At 50.5% G+C, this 17,194-nt stretch overlaps 1 long non-coding RNA gene across 1 annotated transcript; it reads left to right on the top strand.

Moving 5' to 3' along the window:
• The first annotated feature begins 8,339 nt into the window (after positions 1–8,339).
• Positions 8,340–16,955, top strand: LOC307187866. Its single transcript, XR_013828707.1, has 4 exons — positions 8,340–8,680; positions 11,910–12,170; positions 13,973–14,994; positions 16,551–16,955. It is a non-coding gene; the product is annotated as an uncharacterized lncRNA (long non-coding RNA).
• The last annotated feature ends 239 nt before the right edge of the window (positions 16,956–17,194 follow it).

Below are 17,194 nucleotides of genomic sequence, written 5' to 3' on the forward strand. Positions count from 1 at the left end.
GGTGGGACCATCGCAGTGGAGGGTGTGGCAGGCTGCGGGGAACTCGGGTCAGGCCTCGGGAGACAGGTCCGGGCTTTCCAGGAAGAGAGAAGGTCAGGCTGGGCCAGGTCGTGCCTCTGGACCGGGAGCTGATCCGGGCCTGCGTCCAAAGATGGCAGAACCTAGCATCTTTGCTGTGGGAGGGTGTGGATGGAGTGCCAGACCAGGCAGACCCCAGCATCTGGTGTTAGAAGCATCGCCCCACGGGCTTCCCAGGACCTGGCAGAGTCAAGGCTCCTGGCGCAGGACAGGTTCAGGGGATACGTCCTTGGCTTGGGAGCTCAGGGTCCGCAGGGGACGCAGACATGTAAACACATGGCTACCATGACAATGCAGGCAAGCCCCAGAATGTGGGGTGCCCCAAAGGGGGGGGAGTCCAGGAGGTTGTCTTGGAGGAGGTGTTGCTTGCGTTAAATCTTGCCATTTTCTGGAACTTCCTCCACCATCATCTATGTGATCTCTTTCTGCAGATTAGTCTACTAAAAACCAAACCAAACCAAACCCCCAAAACCAACTTACCTTAAAAGGGAACCTTCCACTGCCATCAGCTGAAAACCCTATCCCCTGCCTTTCGCAGAAGGCAATACAAACAAAAAGCCTCTTAAATTCCATCTTGATGAGGCTCCCTGCAGGACGGCTCTGAACCTGAGGCCTGATGAATGTGAAAAATGTGCCAGCTGCCAGCCCCCAACTCCTCGATAGGCTAAGCAGAGGTCCCAGCCTCACACCCTGGGTCTGATAGAGCAGGTGGAAATCCGCTAGCCTGCGAGCGAGTGCGTGTGCGTGTGACGGTGAGTGCGCACATGTGAGCACGAGTCTCTTGGGGAGGATGTGAGGGTGGGGCCGCAGGGACGCAGAGCAGAGAAGCCCCCTGGGTGTGTTGAGGGAATGGGGCTCTTGGAGGGATGCTCGGTGAGGATCGTGTGTGCTGTGGCTGGGGAGGGAACAGGGTGCGGGCCGGACCCCAAACTCACTGTCCCCGGAAATATTGTGCGTTGCTGGGGGCGGGGGCACCAGAGCCCCGTCCGCTGACACGCTGACCAAGGTGGCCTCAAGGGCTAAATAGAGGCTTAGGGGCCTTGGGCGGGGCTGTGTGGAAAAAACTCCCTCCCAACTGCCCCGCCCTCCAGAGGCCTCACCTGGAGTGTGTGTGTGTATTTACCGTGCACCTAAAATGCGATGTGCGTGTGTGTGCGTTCACGGTGCACCTACAGATGCAATATGCATGTGTGTGTATCCACACAGCACCTACAAATGTGATGTGCGTGTGTGTGTATTCACTGTGCACCTGCAAATGCGATGTGTGTGTATTTACTGTGCACCTACAAATGTGATGTGCGTGTGTGTGTATTTACTGTGCACCTGCAAATGCGATGTGCGTGTGTGTATTCACTGTGCACCTACAAATGCGATGTGTGTGTGTGTATTCACTGTGCACCTGCAAATGTGATGTGTGTGTATTTACTGTGCACCTGCAAATACGATGTGCGTGTGTGTGTATTTACTGTGCACCTGCAAATGCGATGTGTGTGTGTGTGTATTCACTGTGCACCTGCAAATGCGATGTGTGTGTATTTACTGTGCACCTGCAAATGCGATGTGTGTGTGTGTGTATTCACTGTGCACCTGCAAATGCGATGTGTGTGTATTCACTGTGCACCTGCAAATGCGATGTGCATGTGTGTGTATTCACTGTGCACCTGCAAATGCGATGTGCGTGTGTGTATTCACTGTGCACCTACAAATGCGATGTGTGTGTGTGTATTCATTGTGCACCTGCAAATGTGATGTGTGTGTGCATTCACTGTGCACCTGCAAATGCGATGTGCGTGTGTGTATTCACTGTGCACCTGCAAATGCGATGTGTGTGTGTATTCACTGTGCACCTGCAAATGCGATGTGTGTGTGTGTGTATTTACTGTGCACCTGCAAATGCGATGTGCGTGTGTGTATTCACTGTGCACCTGCAAATGCGATGTGCGTGTGTATTCACTGTGCACCTGCAAATGCGATGTGTGTGTGTGTGTATTTACTGTGCACCTGCAAATGCGATGTGCGTGTGTGTGTATTCACTGTGCACCAGCAAATGCGATGTGCGTGTGTGTGTATTCACTGTGCACCTGCAAATGCGATGTGCGTGTGTGTGTATTCACTGTGCACCTACAAATGCGATGTGTGTGTGTGTATTCACTGTGCACCTGCAAATGTGATGTGTGTGTGCATTCACTGTGCACCTGCAAATGCGATGTGCGTGTGTGTGTATTCACTGTGCACCTGCAAATGCGATGTGCGTGTGTGTATTCACTGTGCACCTACAAATGCGATGTGTGTGTGTGTATTCATTGTGCACCTGCAAATGTGATGTGTGTGTGCATTCACTGTGCACCTGCAAATGCGATGTGCGTGTGTGTATTCACTGTGCACCTGCAAATGCGATGTGTGTGTGTATTCACTGTGCACCTGCAAATGCGATGTGTGTGTGTGTGTATTTACTGTGCACCTGCAAATGCGATGTGCGTGTGTGTGTATTCACTGTGCACCAGCAAATGCGATGTGCGTGTGTGTGTATTCACTGTGCACCTGCAAATGCGATGTGCGTGTGTGTGTATTCACTGTGCACCTACAAATGCGATGTGTGTGTGTGTATTCACTGTGCACCTGCAAATGTGATGTGTGTGTGCATTCACTGTGCACCTGCAAATGCGATGTGTGTGTGTGTATTCACTGTGCACCTGCAAATGCGATGTGTGTGTGTGTATTCACTGTGCACCTGCAAATGCGATGTGCGTGTGTGTGTATTCACTGTGCACCTGCAAATGCGATGTGCGTGTGTGTGTATTCACTGTGCACCTGCAAATGCGATGTGTGTGTGTGTGTATTCACTGTGCACCTGCAAATGCGATGTGTGTGTGTGTGTATTCACTGTGCACCTACAAATGTGATGTGTATGTGTGTATTCACTGTGCACCTGCAAATGCGATGTGTGTGTGTGTGTATTTACTGTGCACCTGCAAATGCGATGTGCATGTGTGTATTCACTGTGCACCTACAAATGTGATGTGTGTGTGTGTATTCACTGTGCACCTGCAAATGCGATGTGTGTGTGTGTGTATTTACTGTGCACCTGCAAATGCGATGTGCGTGTGTGTATTCACTGTACACCTGCAAATGCGATGTGTGTGTGTGTATTCACTGTGCACCTGCAAATGCGATGTGTGTGTATTCACTGTGCACCTGCAAATGCGATGTGCGTGTGTGTGTATTCACTGTGCACCTACAAATGCGATGTGTGTGTGTGTATTCACTGTGCACCTGCAAATGCGATGTGCGTGTGTGTGTATTCACTGTGCACCTGCAAATGCGATGTGCGTGTGTGTGTATTCACTGTGCACCTGCAAATGCGATGTGCGTGTGTGTGTATTCACTGTGCACCTGCAAATGCGATGTGCGTGTGTGTGTATTCACTGTGCACCTGCAAATGCGATGTGCGTGTGTGTGTATTCACTGTGCACCTGCAAATGCGATGTGCGTGTGTGTGTATTCACTGTGCACCTACAAATGTGATGTGTGTGTGTGTGTATTCACTGTGCACCTGCAAATGCGATGTGTGTGTGTGTGTATTTACTGTGCACCTGCAAATGCGATGTGTGTGTGTATTCACTGTGCACCTGCAAATGTGATGTGTGTGTGTGTATTCACTGTGCACCTGCAAATACGATGTGTGTGTATTCACTGTGCACCTGCAAATGCGATGTGCGTGTGTGTATTCACTGTGCTCCTGCAAATGCAATGTGCGTGTGTGTGTATTCACTGTGCACCTACAAATGTGATGTGTGTGTGTGTATTCACTGTGCACCTGCAAATGCGATGTGTGTGTGTGTGTATTTACTGTGCACCTGCAAATGCGATGTGTGTGTGTATTCACTGTGCACCAGCAAATGTGACGTGTGTGTGTGTATTCACTGTGCACCTGCAAATGCGATGTGTGTGTATTCACTGTGCACCTGCAAATGCGATGTGCGTGTGTGTGTATTCACTGTGCACCTACAAATGCGATGTGTGTGTGTGTATTCACTGTGCACCTGCAAATGTGATGTGTGTGTGCATTCACTGTGCACCTGCAAATGCGATGTGCGTGTGTGTGTATTCACTGTGCACCTGCAAGTGCGATGTGTGTGTGTGTGTATTTACTGTGCACCTGCAAATGCGATGTGCGTGTGTGTGTATTCACTGTGCACCTACAAATGCGATGTGTGTGTGTGTATTCACTGTGCACCTGCAAATGTGATGTGTGTGTGCATTCACTGTGCACCTGCAAATGCGATGTGCGTGTGTGTGTATTCACTGTGCCACTGCAAGTGCGATGTGTGTGTGTGTGTATTTACTGTGCACCTGCAAATGCGATGTGTGTGTGTGTGTATTCACTGTGCACCTGCAAATGCGATGTGTGTGTATTCACTGTGCACCTGCAAATGCGATGTGCATGTGTGTGTATTCACTGTGCACCTGCAAATGCGATGTGCGTGTGTGTGTATTTACTGTGCACCTGCAAATGCGATGTGTGTGTGTGTGTATTCACTGTGCACCTGCAAATGCGATGTGTGTGTGTGTATTTACTGTGCACCTGCAAATGCGATGTGCGTGTGTGTGTATTCACTGTGCACCTACAAATGCGATGTGCGTGTGTGTATTCACTGTGCACCTGCAAATGCGATGTGCGTGTGTGTGTATTCACTGTGCACCTGCAAATGCGATGTGCGTGTGTGTGTATTCACTGTGCACCTACAAATGCGATGTGTGTGTGTGTATTCACTGTGCACCTGCAAATGTGATGTGTGTGTGCATTCACTGTGCACCTGCAAATGCGATGTGCGTGTGTGTATTTACTGTGCACCTGCAAATGCGATGTGCGTGTGTGTGTATTCACTGTGCACCTGCAAATGCGATGTGCGTGTGTGTGTATTCACTGTGCACCTGCAAATGTGATGTGTGTGTGTATTCACTGTGCACCTGCAAATGCGATGTGCGTGTGTGTGTATTCACTGTGCACCTGCAAATGCGATGTGTGTGTGTATTCACTGTGCACCTGCAAATGCGATGTGTGTGTGTGTATTCACTGTGCACCTGCAAATGCGATGTGTGTGTATTCACTGTGCACCTGCAAATGCGATGTGTGTGTATTCACTGTGCACCTGCAAATGTGATGTGCGTGTGTGTGTATTCACTGTGCACCTGCAAATGCGATGTGCGTGTGTGTGTATTCACTGTGCACCTGCAAATGCGATGTGCGTGTGTGTGTATTCACTGTGCACCTGTAAATGCGATGTGCATGTGTGTGTATTCACTGTGCACCTACAAATGCGATGTGTGTGTGTGTATTCACTGTGCACCTGCAAATGTGATGTGTGTGTGCATTCACTGTGCACCTGCAAATGCGATGTGCGTGTGTGTATTCACTGTGCACCTGCAAATGCGATGTGCGTGTGTGTGTATTCACTGTGCACCTACAAATGCGATGTGCGTGTGTGTATTCACTGTGCACCTGCAAATGCGATGTGCGTGTGTGTGTATTCACTGTGCACCTGCAAATGCGATGTGCGTGTGTGTGTATTCACTGTGCACCTACAAATGCGATGAGCGTGTGTGTGTATTCACTGTGCACCTGCAAATGCGATGTGTGTGTGTGTGTATTCACTGTGCACCTGCAAATGTGATGTGTGTGTGCATTCACTGTGCACCTGCAAATGCGATGTGCGTGTGTGTATCCACACAGCACCTACAAATGTGATGTGCGTGTGTGTATTCACTGTGCACCTGCAAATGCGCTATGTTAGAGTGTGTGCACCCCAGTGCCTGCCCGTGTGCACACGTGAGCCTCCACCTTGTCCTCACGCGCGTGCGTGCACCTGCCCCACAGGGCCGTCTCACACCAGCTGAAACAGCCGAGCCCCCGGGGTGGGGCAGGGGCTTTTTCTGCTTGGGAAGCTTTCTGAGCCCACCTGCCTCTCTGTGTCCACACTTGCAGAGGCTGTGTGACCTGCCCCAGGTCATGTGGTGCAGATGCTGTGTTCTTTCGTAGGAGGTTTATCTGAAACTTTCTGGAATTTCAGGAATTTGGGGGGGAGTCTCCTGCCTGAAGGCAGTTGGATTCAAGGTGATAGGAAAATTAACTGGGGACAGGGGCATTCCTTGTGAGTGACAGCCTCCCAGGCAGAGGTGCAGTGGCGATGGCGGGTGATGGGAGGCGGAGGTTAGGGTCTCCCAGGAGCGCGCTCCTGCCCTCGCCAGGCCCAGGAGAACCAACGGAGTCACGGCTGTTAGACCCGTGAGTATGCAACTTGGCCTCACGTGGAGCTGGAGTCTGGTGACTCTGAGTTCTAAGGGACAGAAACCTCTAAGCTCCCCAGAGCTCAGTTCCCGCATCTATTAAATGAGACGTGGTGAGGATTGGCTGGAATTAGCATGAAGTGACTTAACACAGTGCCTGACGTGTAGTCAGTTACAGACGAAAACACAGTCCGGAGAGGTTAAGCAACCTGGCCAGGGTCACACCGCCCCTGAGGGAGAGCTGGACCTCAGTGTCAGCTTATCCCGCCTCGTCTCCGCCCCCATCCCACAGCATCACGTGGCTGGGGCAGGGACTGGCTCCTCTGGGTGTCCTGGACTTCCCACGGCCCCGGCTCCTGGACCACGGCAGAGAGAGCCGAGGCTCCAAAGGGCGTCGGGAGGGTCTGGCTGCATGCACCATTGCTCAGGGGCTTCCTGGGGGGAAGCTTGGGGCCAACCTTGCTCTCTGTGGTGTCAGGTCTGCCTTCTGGGGAGAAAGGGCTCTTGGCAGCTGTCAGACGCTCTGGGCAGCTGGGGTGGCTGTTAACACGCCCAGGCCAGGCTCCTCTCACCGCCGAGGCCAGCAGACCTCACTGATCACACGGTTCCAGCTTCGGGCTGGCCTCACACCTCCACTGCCCAGGTGGCCTTTCTGAGGCTGGAAGCTGCCAGCGGTCCCCACCGCCCGCAGGATGGAGTCTCCACGACGTTCTCCGAGGTCTCCGAGGTCCTCTGTCCCCGTCCCCTTGGACTTTGTGGTCCCAGCAGAGAGCCAGCCGACACTGGCTGATACCCCAGGATGTCCACACCTCTGTGCTTTCACCAAGCTGCCGCCATTGCCCGGGAGGCCTTCTCCCTGTCACTCTGGCAAAGACTTTCTTAGCTCTCAAGACACAGCTTCCTGCCATCTCTGCTCTGTACTTTTCTCTGAAGCTCCTTTCAGGCCCCCAGGGCCACCCAGACACTGATGGAGCGTCTGCATGGACCCCCAGGCCCTGGCAGCGGGGGCACCAGTGTCAGAGTCCATTTGTACCTGTTCTCACCTCTGGGGCCCTGAGCCAGGCCAACCTGGGGTCCCGCTTCTGTCCACTCTGGCACAAAGGTTTGCAACAATTCCCCACCCCCCGGAAAACAGAGAGCTCCATTAAACAACCCAGCCGGCACACACCCGCTGGAGCGGGGCCACCTGGGGAGGGTGCTGTCCAGGGCACGCCCTTCTTTGAACCTCGGTCCACCTGTCTCCTGGTCTGCTCTCAGGACAGATGTCCTGGGTCCGTGAAGGGGGTGCCTGGGAACTGCAGGCCCGTCCCCACCCATCACGGCCCCCGCAGCTCCATCTCCACCCACCAGGTCTCACACCTGGGCACCTGCATCCGGCTACCTACCGGGGCTCCAGGCCACGCCCACAGGGGCGCTGGTTCCTCCGCCCCTTTATCATTCCTGGGGAGGGGGCGGGGCCGCGGCTGGAGGTGGGAGAGGCCTGGGAGGAGCCTTGGGAGGCGCACCTGGGCCGGTGGGGTGCGGTGCTGTGCGGACCCGACAACCGTGGCCGTTATCTGCACTCTCGTCCTCCTCCTGGGACATTCTTCCCTGCCCTTGTCTACTGGCTCCTCTCGCTCAGCTCCCAGCTCTCCCTCGGCTCAAGTACCTTCTTCCCTGGGAACCTCCCCTCGGGCTGGGTTAGCTGCCCTCTCTTCAGGCTGGAGGCCAGGCAGCCACAGGCCACACCTGGCCCGTAGGCTGTTTGCCCAGCACCGTGTTTCAGAAACATTTGAATTAGTTGCCAGTGTTTTGAAACTGTATGTCTTCTCTGGAAAGACTGGGCGCTGGGCTAACTCGGGGCCCACATTCCCGAACACTGGGGGGGGGTCGGGGCCGAGTCCCAGCAGTGCCCTCTAGAGAGGACGGGGTCTCGCAGTCCGCGGCCAGCCGCTCACGGTTTTCTAGTGCCTGCCCGGACCCCGTCTGCATTGGAGTTGGCCATCCTGGGTTCCAGGGCCTGGGGTCTCAGCCATCCCTGAATCTGGGGTCAAGCACAAGCACAGCTCATGCGGACGCCCACTAAGTGTTGGCAGGATGTTTCTGAAGAAGGCCGGCCAAGCGGGGGAGGAATTGTTTTTAAGAGAAGGGGAGGTGGGGCTGGATCCCGAAGGAGTGGCGGAGATAGGAGCATCTGGAGAAGCGCCTTCCCAGCAGGAAGAGCCGCCTGAGCAGAGCTCCGAGGCGGGGGCTGGAGGTGGCAAGGCCTGGCTGCAGTCCGGGCGTCCACGGGGACATGGTGGCGCATGAGGTCAGAAGAACAAGAGCTTGAAGGGTGAGTGGGTATTTGTGAGGAGCTAGATAAGCCTCGGTGGAGAATTCCAGGGGGAGGGGTCATGGGGTGTGAACACAGGGACAGGAAGGTGTCCCTCACGTTTGTGAACAGCCGGGAGTTCACAGTGTGTGTCGGGGACGGGGCTGCTGAGAGGGGTGAACATGATGCAGGTGGTGAGTCAGGCCTAGGCAGAGAGAGCTCTAACACAAGCCTAGCTGAGGGTTGCCCGTTTTTTCTCTTCATTGTTTTTTCTTTCCTAAAAGCACTGGGAGTGAAGTCGTTGGATTTTTGTGTGAGAAAGATTGCTTTAGTAAACCCACAATTGGAGTTGTCAGTTTCAACACATACTTCTCAGAAACTGATTGATCAAGTGGGCCAAAAATGATATAGATAGACACCATTGATAAACTCAGATTTCCGTAGGCGTGTAAATGTTGCACAAGAATGTCAAGGTTATCCAAGCACACGTGGAGCGGTCACAAAAATCGTCCTTGTGCTGGGCCTCAGAGGAAGCCTCCATGCACTTCACACGACCCACTTCACACCCACTATGTTCTCTGACTACCACGCAATGAAATCGTAAATGAGGGACTATAGGATCAGCGCAAACATTCCGTGTGTCTGGGGACTAGACAGCATCTTGGTCAATTACACCTGGATCAAAGAGGAAATCACCAGGAGGAATTATAAAACAATTAGACCTGGATGACCTTAAAGATGCTCTATATCCAAATTTTAAGATATAGCTAAAAAAAGTACTCACAGAAAAATATATAGCATTAGATACCTTTATCAGAAACAAGAAATAATGAAACAAATGAGCTAAGCATTCAACTCCAGCAGTAAAGCAAAACAGAAGAAAGGAGGGATGAAATAATAACATTTAAAAATCAAAGAAATAGAGAGCGAAAAAGGATGGACTACTGAACACCAAACATTGCTTCTTTGAATAAATTAATATGACTAATCAAGGCAAATAGAACAAGCATGCAAATACAATGTAGAATAAAAAATAATAATAACTACAAAAATGATATTCTATGAATATAGTAATAAGAATAACCATATGATAGTAAATTGATAAACCTGAGCAAAATGAATAAATTCCTGGAAAACACAAAGAAATGAATAAAGTCAAGAAGAAGTAAAAAGCTTGAATGGGTCAATAGTTATTTAAAAAATTGAAATGATAATCGCTGATCTTTTTACCAAAAAAGTCTAGGGCTATTCAGTCTTGCAGGTGAGTTTTGTTAAAATTTCAAGGAATAGGTTAAGTGTTCTCTTACAAAGTCTGTTCCAGAATTAGACAAAACAGGAAAGATGCCAATCCATTCAACAAGCCTGGTTAATATAACCTGGATTCTGAAACATGTTTGGGACAGTACAGGAAATTATAGGTTTATTTCATTTATGAGTCGTGGACATAGGGTTTATTCTGGAATGCAAGGATGATTAAGTATCAGAAAAATCTAATGATGCAATTCTTCCCAGTCATGAATGAAAGAATAAAATCATTTCATTATTTCCATAGCACTCAAGAAATGCTGACATCTATTTCTGATTAAAAGCCTCTTAGAAAACCAAGAATAGAAGGAAATTTCCTTAACTCGATAAAGGCTGTGTACCAAAACCTACAGCAAAACCATAATTAATGCAGAAATTTTAGGCTCATTTTCGTTAAGATTTAGAGCAAGGCAATTCTACTCATACTATCAGTACTGTTTTTTTAAAAAAATTATTATTAACATAGTATTACAGGCCAAAGCTATAAGACAAGGAAAGGCATGTGAAATATAAGGGTTAAGAGGGAACAGACAAGACAATCATTTGTGGAAGATATGACCAACACAGAATCAAAATACGCAACTATTCACAGTATCATAGGAACCATGAACTATCTGGACTTACCCTAACAAAAAATGAATGAGACTTTCTTGAAGAGAATAGCCTCTCTACTAAAGGAAATTTTTTTTTTTTTTTGCTGTACACGGGCCTCTCACTGCTGCGGCCTCTCCCGTTGCGGAGCACAGGCTCCAGACGCGCAGGCCCAGCGGCCATGGCCCACGGGCCCAGCCGCTCCGCGGCATGCGGGGTCCTCCCGGACTGGGACATGAACCCGCGTCCCCTGCATCGGCAGGCGGACTCCCAACCACTGCACCACCAGGGAAGCCCAGGAAATTTTTTTTAATTTGAAAAATCAAGAAACGTTATATATTCACAAATGGAACGACACATAGCAAAATCTCAATAAAAACTGTTGCTAGATTTCTCAAAGAAATCAACACATTCATTATAAAGCTTATATAGAAAAATAAACGTCCATTTATGGTAAGGTCCATTTTGGAAAGAAAACAAAATTGAGTGTGTGTGGCAGATAGGCAGCTGGTCCCCACCTTGAGCGGCACTGATGGAGACCATTCAAAGAATTCTAGATCAACAGGATAAAGACAGAAAACCCAACAGAACAATGGGCAATGGCTTTGAATAGGCAGTCCTCAGTAGAGGATTCCCAAGTGACTAAAGCAGATGTGAAGAGATGTTCCAGCTCACCAATAAAGAGTGAGATGCAAATCAACACAAGGTGTCGTCATTCATGCCCATCAGAATGGCAGATTAGAAGCGTGAGGAACGGATGCCAGGTGTTAACAGGTGTGTGGGGAGATGAGGACTCTGCACCGCTGAGTGTAGGATGTGAACAGGTATAACCAGTCTGGAAAATATTCTTTGTTTTAATTAAATATGCACATGCTTTTTTGGCCCAGAACTCCACTCCTGGTTATGCATCCGAGAAAATTCTTCAAACAGGGCCACGAGCGATGACTCACAGAGGCATTGGTTACAATAGCTAGAAGTCGCCAGTGACCCAGGTGTGCATTCTGAGGGGGTGGGTACCATGCAAATGGACGCAGCCTTTGGAGCAATGAAAGAGTTGTATTTATAGCACAGGGAGGGGCCTTGAGTCGTATGCCGAGCACAAAAGAGCAGAAAGAGAAGAAAATTGATCACACTATACCAGAGATTCTCAAACTTTCATCTCAGATACTCTTAAAAATTACTGAAGACCCCAAAGAGCTTTTGTTTCTGTGCATCCATCTATCTGTATTTATCATATTAGAAACTAAACATTTAAAACAATTTATGAATTCGTTAAAAAACAAATCTATTACATGTCAACATATGTAACATATTTTATTTAAAAAGTTTTATTTTTCCAAAATAAAAAATACAGTGAGAAGCAGCATCGTTTAACATTTCTGCAAATCTTTTGAACATCTGGCTGAATGAAAGACAGCTGGATTCTGGATTCATTCTGTCGTGATATAACACATCCTGTAGGCTCTGAAAAACTCCATTGGACATTCAGGTGAGAACGAGATGAAAAAGGCCAAGAACATCATAGTATAATCATGAAAACAATGTCAACCTCCTGCATCCCTGGACCGTACTTTGAGAGCCGCTGCATTATACCGTTTGTGTCTATTGACAACACGTAAGTACACATAAAATTTCACTACACGTTTTACGTTTCAGGCATATTCAAGGCTGTACATAAAACGTACAGAGGTCAGAGCCTGTAGGGTGCAAGAGGGAGACAAGAGGGGCAAAGGATAAAAGGGAAAAAAAGATAAAACAAAGCAAGACAGAATCTCTATGTGTTTTACCGGGGATTACAATTAAACTCAGGTCTCCGCCCCTGAAGAACAAGAATGCTGAAAAACAAAATGAAATAAGAAGACAGTCCAGGAGCCTGACCGGCCAGGACTCAGCAAGGAAGCAGGGAGGCCAGGGTGTGTGTGTGTGTGTGTGTGTGTGTGTGTGTGTGTGTGTGTGCGTGCGCGTGCACGCACACACGTGCGCATGGGGGGTTAGAAGTGACGAGGTCTGATGGGGACAGAAATGCATCTGTGAATTCATCTGGACCAAATCCAGGATATCCAGGGCCGGGAGGGAGGAAATGCAGCTTCCTCCGCCTCTGTCTCCTCCTCTGTCTGACACTCTCCAAGCTCCAGGTGAGGACCCCGCTGCCCTCAGGGGAGCCAGCCTCCTGGTTTGAGGCTGGGCCAATGTGGAGAGGTCTGTGCTCACAGCCCACTGCTGCGGCGCTGCAGACCCTACTGCAGGGCTGAGCAGAGATGATCGGGTGACCCCAAAGGCCTTTCCAGACCTCTAGGCCTTGACATCATGAGCATTCGGTGGCCGCTGAGTGGTGACCACAGCTCCCGGGCTGCACGGAGCTGGACTCCTCCCTCCCGGCCTGCACCCTGCCAGGTGTGGCTCAGGCAGGTAGCAGGCATCTTGTACCACTGTGTCAGCCGTAAGCAGCGCCCTCCCCAAGGTGACCTCCCCACTTGCCTCAGAGCAGAGCTACGCACTGCGCCCAGTCCCCTGGGGGACATCCAGGGCCCCCTGGCATTCAGAAGCAGGAGAAATGACTTGCGGGTCCCTGGCTGACCAACCAGAATCCATGGCTGCCCGCTTGGGCATCTTTAAGAAGGCAGGTGTCCTGGACAGGCCTCTTGTCGACGCCCTTCCGTGGGCTACTGAGCCTCTGCCCCGTCTTCACCCAGTTCCCCCTACGGGCTCTTTGTCGGTCTGTCCAGGTGTCCCTATTCCCGGACCCAGTACTCCACCCACAGGTGTGTCCCCCAGCTGCACTGGGAGCGATTGAGAACAGGGACATTCTTCCTTCCTTCTTGTGTCCCCGGGGTTGGCCACTCAGGAGGGGCCTGGCATTTGAGAAACAGATGAAAGAAGTGAAGTCCTGTGCAGGCGTGTGGCCGTAAGGGGCCGGGGCTGGGGGCTGGGGCTGGTCAGGAAGGAAGACGGCTACCTCCGGTCACGTTCCCCCTCCCACCGTGGCCGGGGGCTCTGTCTCCCCTCTCCTCTCCTCTCGTTACAGTCAGCACCCTTCCTGCCTTTCACCAGAAGTAGGAAGCATCTCAAACAGGCAGAAAAGTCGAGAACCATGTCATGCATGTAATTAACACCCGTGGACCCCAGGCTTGTATTCAGCTGGGATGGTCCGGTTGTTAAGGCACTAAACTCTCCATGTGTTCAGACAGGCTGGGAAATGAGCGGCTCTCCTGAGCCCTCAGACGATCTGCGCCCTCCACCAGGGGGCCCTCCCCCAGACACCTCTGCCACCTGGCAATTAAAGGGTTAAAGCCAGCCCAGCCCAGGGGTGAGGGGGCACAGCCTGGTGCCAAGATCTCAACAGTTCCTATAGACTGCGCCTGCGGGACCCACTCCTCAGCTCTGTCAGAGGTGAACATATTTTCCTATTTATTTCAGATTTTCTTTAAAGAAACAAGACCACAGGGAATCTGGAAGCTCCCTGTGGACCCCTCCCCATCCCATCTCTCCCATAATGAATTTGTTGCTTTTCATGCCCTTGCATGTGGTTGTATTTTTGCTCTAGAGATAAGTATCCGTCAACAAAATATTGTACTGTTTTGCATAACCTCAAGCTTTATATAAATGCTACCAAGCTGTCCACATCCTTCTGCAACTTGCTTTTGCGCCCAGTGCTGTTTTGAGAGGGTCCACGTCGACACACGTGGCTCCAGCGCACCCTCCCCACTGCTGAAGGGTATTCATGCCATTGGACGAATAGACCATGATTTGGAAAATCTATTTTTTTCTTATAAAGATTCAGATTGTTTCCAACGGTTTGCTTTTACAAACTGTGATATCCTGAACATGCTTGTGCATATCCTTTGGTGCACACGTGCATAGATTTCCATTGGATATGGTTCCAGTTACCTGTGGCTGCAAAACAAACTACCCCCAAACGTAGCAGCTTTGTAACAGCAGCCATTTCATCAGACCTCGTGAGGCTGTGCGTCAGGAATTCGGGGCAGGGCTCAGCTGGGACGGGCTTCCGGTTAACATGGCACTGACTGGGGTCACCCGATGGGATCCCTCTGCGTTGACCTGGACAGTGGTTTGGTGGGAACGGCTGGAAGACTGAGCGTCTCTCTCTGGTTTCTCCAGCGTGGAGGTCTTAGGAGGTCCTCAGACTTCTTATCTGGTGGCCCAGGTCTCCAGGAGTGAGTGTCCTGGCCAGCAAGGCAGAAGCCCTGTGGCCTCTTATGTCACCCAGCCTCACTTCCACTGAAGTCATTGACTGCAGTAGCCCCAGACCCACCCGGATTCCAGGGGACAGAGCCTAGACCCCACCTTTGGGTAGGCGTGTCAAGCAATTTTCAGCCATTCTTAGAAACCACCTCTTGTACTCAGGGGCAGAGCTACTGTGCTGGGGGCCTGGGCATCTTCAACAAACTGCACTGGGCGTTGCCAGATTGCCCTCAGAGGTGAGACACAGCAAGGTGTGGGTTCCTGGTTCTCTACATCCTCACCAACACTTACTAGTGTCAGACTTTTTCTTTTTTGAGAAATGGTATCTTACTATAGTTTTAATTGATTGATTTAATTGTAATCACAGTATAGCATGATTAGTAATGAAATTGAATGCCTTTTCATATGTTTATTGGCCATTCAGGTTTTCTTTTCTCCAAATTGCTCTTTCCTATCACTTGCACATTTTTCTCTGGGGTAGTCTGTTTTCCTCCAATGTATTTGTAAGTATTCTGTTTCTTTCTTTATTTTTGGCTGCATTGGGTCTTTGTTGCTGCGCGTGGGCTTTCTCTAGTTGTGGTGAGCGGGGGCTGCTCTTTGTTGCGGTGCGCGGGCTTCTCACTACAGTGGCTCCTGTTGCTGTGGAGCACGGGCTCTAGGTGCACAGGCTTCAGTAGTTGTGGCACATGGGCTCAGTAGTTGTGGCTCGCGTGCTCAGTTGCTCTGTGGCACGTGGGATCTTCCCGGACCAGGGCTCAAACCTGTGTCCCCTGCATTGGCAGGCGGATTCTTAACCACTGCGCCACCAGGGAAGCCCTGTAAGCATTCTTGAGAGTACTTAGATACCAATCCTTTGGCCGACATGGGCATTACACATCTCTCTTAGTTTGTGGCTTATCTGCTCACTTTTAAAACTGTCGTTTTTTTGACAGACAAATTTTTCATTGCAATGAAGTTAAATTGGTCATTCTTTTTTTACGGCCTGTGCTTTGTGTGTCCCAACAAGCTCAGCATCCCCTGGGATGTGCCTGATCTCCTGGCCTGGGTGGACTCTGAATGTTCCTCCACTGAGCGCAGTCTGACCCTCACATCTTCCCTCCTGTGTCCCCGGCATGTGGGATGCCTCTCCTCCTGCTACCGACCAGGGTTCTTGACCTCCTTAATCAATAGAAATTGACTAGAGGCCAGACAAGAAATTCAGGCAAGGCTTTATTGGGGCCCTGCTGCAGCAGGGGGGAGCGAGAACGAACAATGGTTTCCCTTGCTAGCTCGCTCCCTGAGGGGGTGGGGGCGAGCTTGTTTCTTATATGGGGTGAAGCTAGGGGTGTGTCCAGGGGACAGGCCAGGGGTGGGTGGCTTAGGTGCTCTGCCCGCCCCTTTGTTGGTGCGTGCAGGGGGCATGCGCAGTACCCTGCTTTTCCCCCTGGCTCCTCAGAAGTGGCAGTTGGGTTTTTGGTCTTTTTGTATCTTCTTGTCCAGAATTTGCTCTGACTGCACATGCACACGTTTATTTTTAGTCCCTTATAGTTTCTTTGTATCTGTTGCTCCAGGAGACGTTTGTCCAGGTGTAGGCACTGCAGCAAAGGGTCCCGGGTCCCAGGTCCCAGGTCCCAGGCTGTCTCACTCCAAGCTGGCCATGCAAAGCCTACCTGCCCCCGGAAAGCCTCCCCAAGCCCTGTCCCTTTCAGCACAGTCTCAGCGGCTTCCTCTCTCCCTCCTTCCTTCCAGGACTCCCAGGCCCCCTGGTGCCTCTTTTAGTTTCTTAGTTTTAGTTTCTCTTTATTCCCTGCAGCTCTGTGCAGATCTGGATTTGCAAGCCTGGATTTTTAGGCCTGGCGTTTCCTGCTGAGCATTGGGCCTGCACCCAGGAAAGGTGGTTCCTGAATTTGCCTGCAGAGGCCCGGGGTTCTATGTCCCCCAACCATCATCAACAGAAACATCAGACTTTCAACAATGTTCACAAGACACAATATTAAAACAACGAAAAAAGAATTTTTTACAACACAGTTAAAATAACTGCATAATTTATTACTAATCACCCTGAGACACACAAACAAGAAAGGAATACAATTTAAAGCAAGACTTCAAGAAATAAAAACATCAAATCACATGCAGTCTCCTTTGACACTGAACTCCACGACGATTAAATGAAACTTGGCGTTTCTTCTGGAGGGAAACCATGCTCCTTTGAGCTTCTAGGGCCAATGCACGGGCACGTCTTCACAACTTCCCACTGTGGAGGCAGCTCTGGACATTTCCAACCCCCGCCCCCCGGAGCAGCTGGCTCCCTGTATAGAGATACAGCTACGTGCTCTTATGGGATCGCTCACTCTCGGCCCTGTTCCTTGGGCACTTAGCCGTACCTGGATCCACCCTCTTTCCTGATCACAGCGCCAATCCCCCAGCATCTCCAAGGGAAGATGGTGGCAGCAGCAG

The sequence above is a fragment of the Stenella coeruleoalba genome (genome assembly GCF_951394435.1).
Source record: "Stenella coeruleoalba genome assembly, chromosome: 6".
Lineage (NCBI taxonomy): Eukaryota > Metazoa > Chordata > Mammalia > Artiodactyla > Delphinidae > Stenella > Stenella coeruleoalba.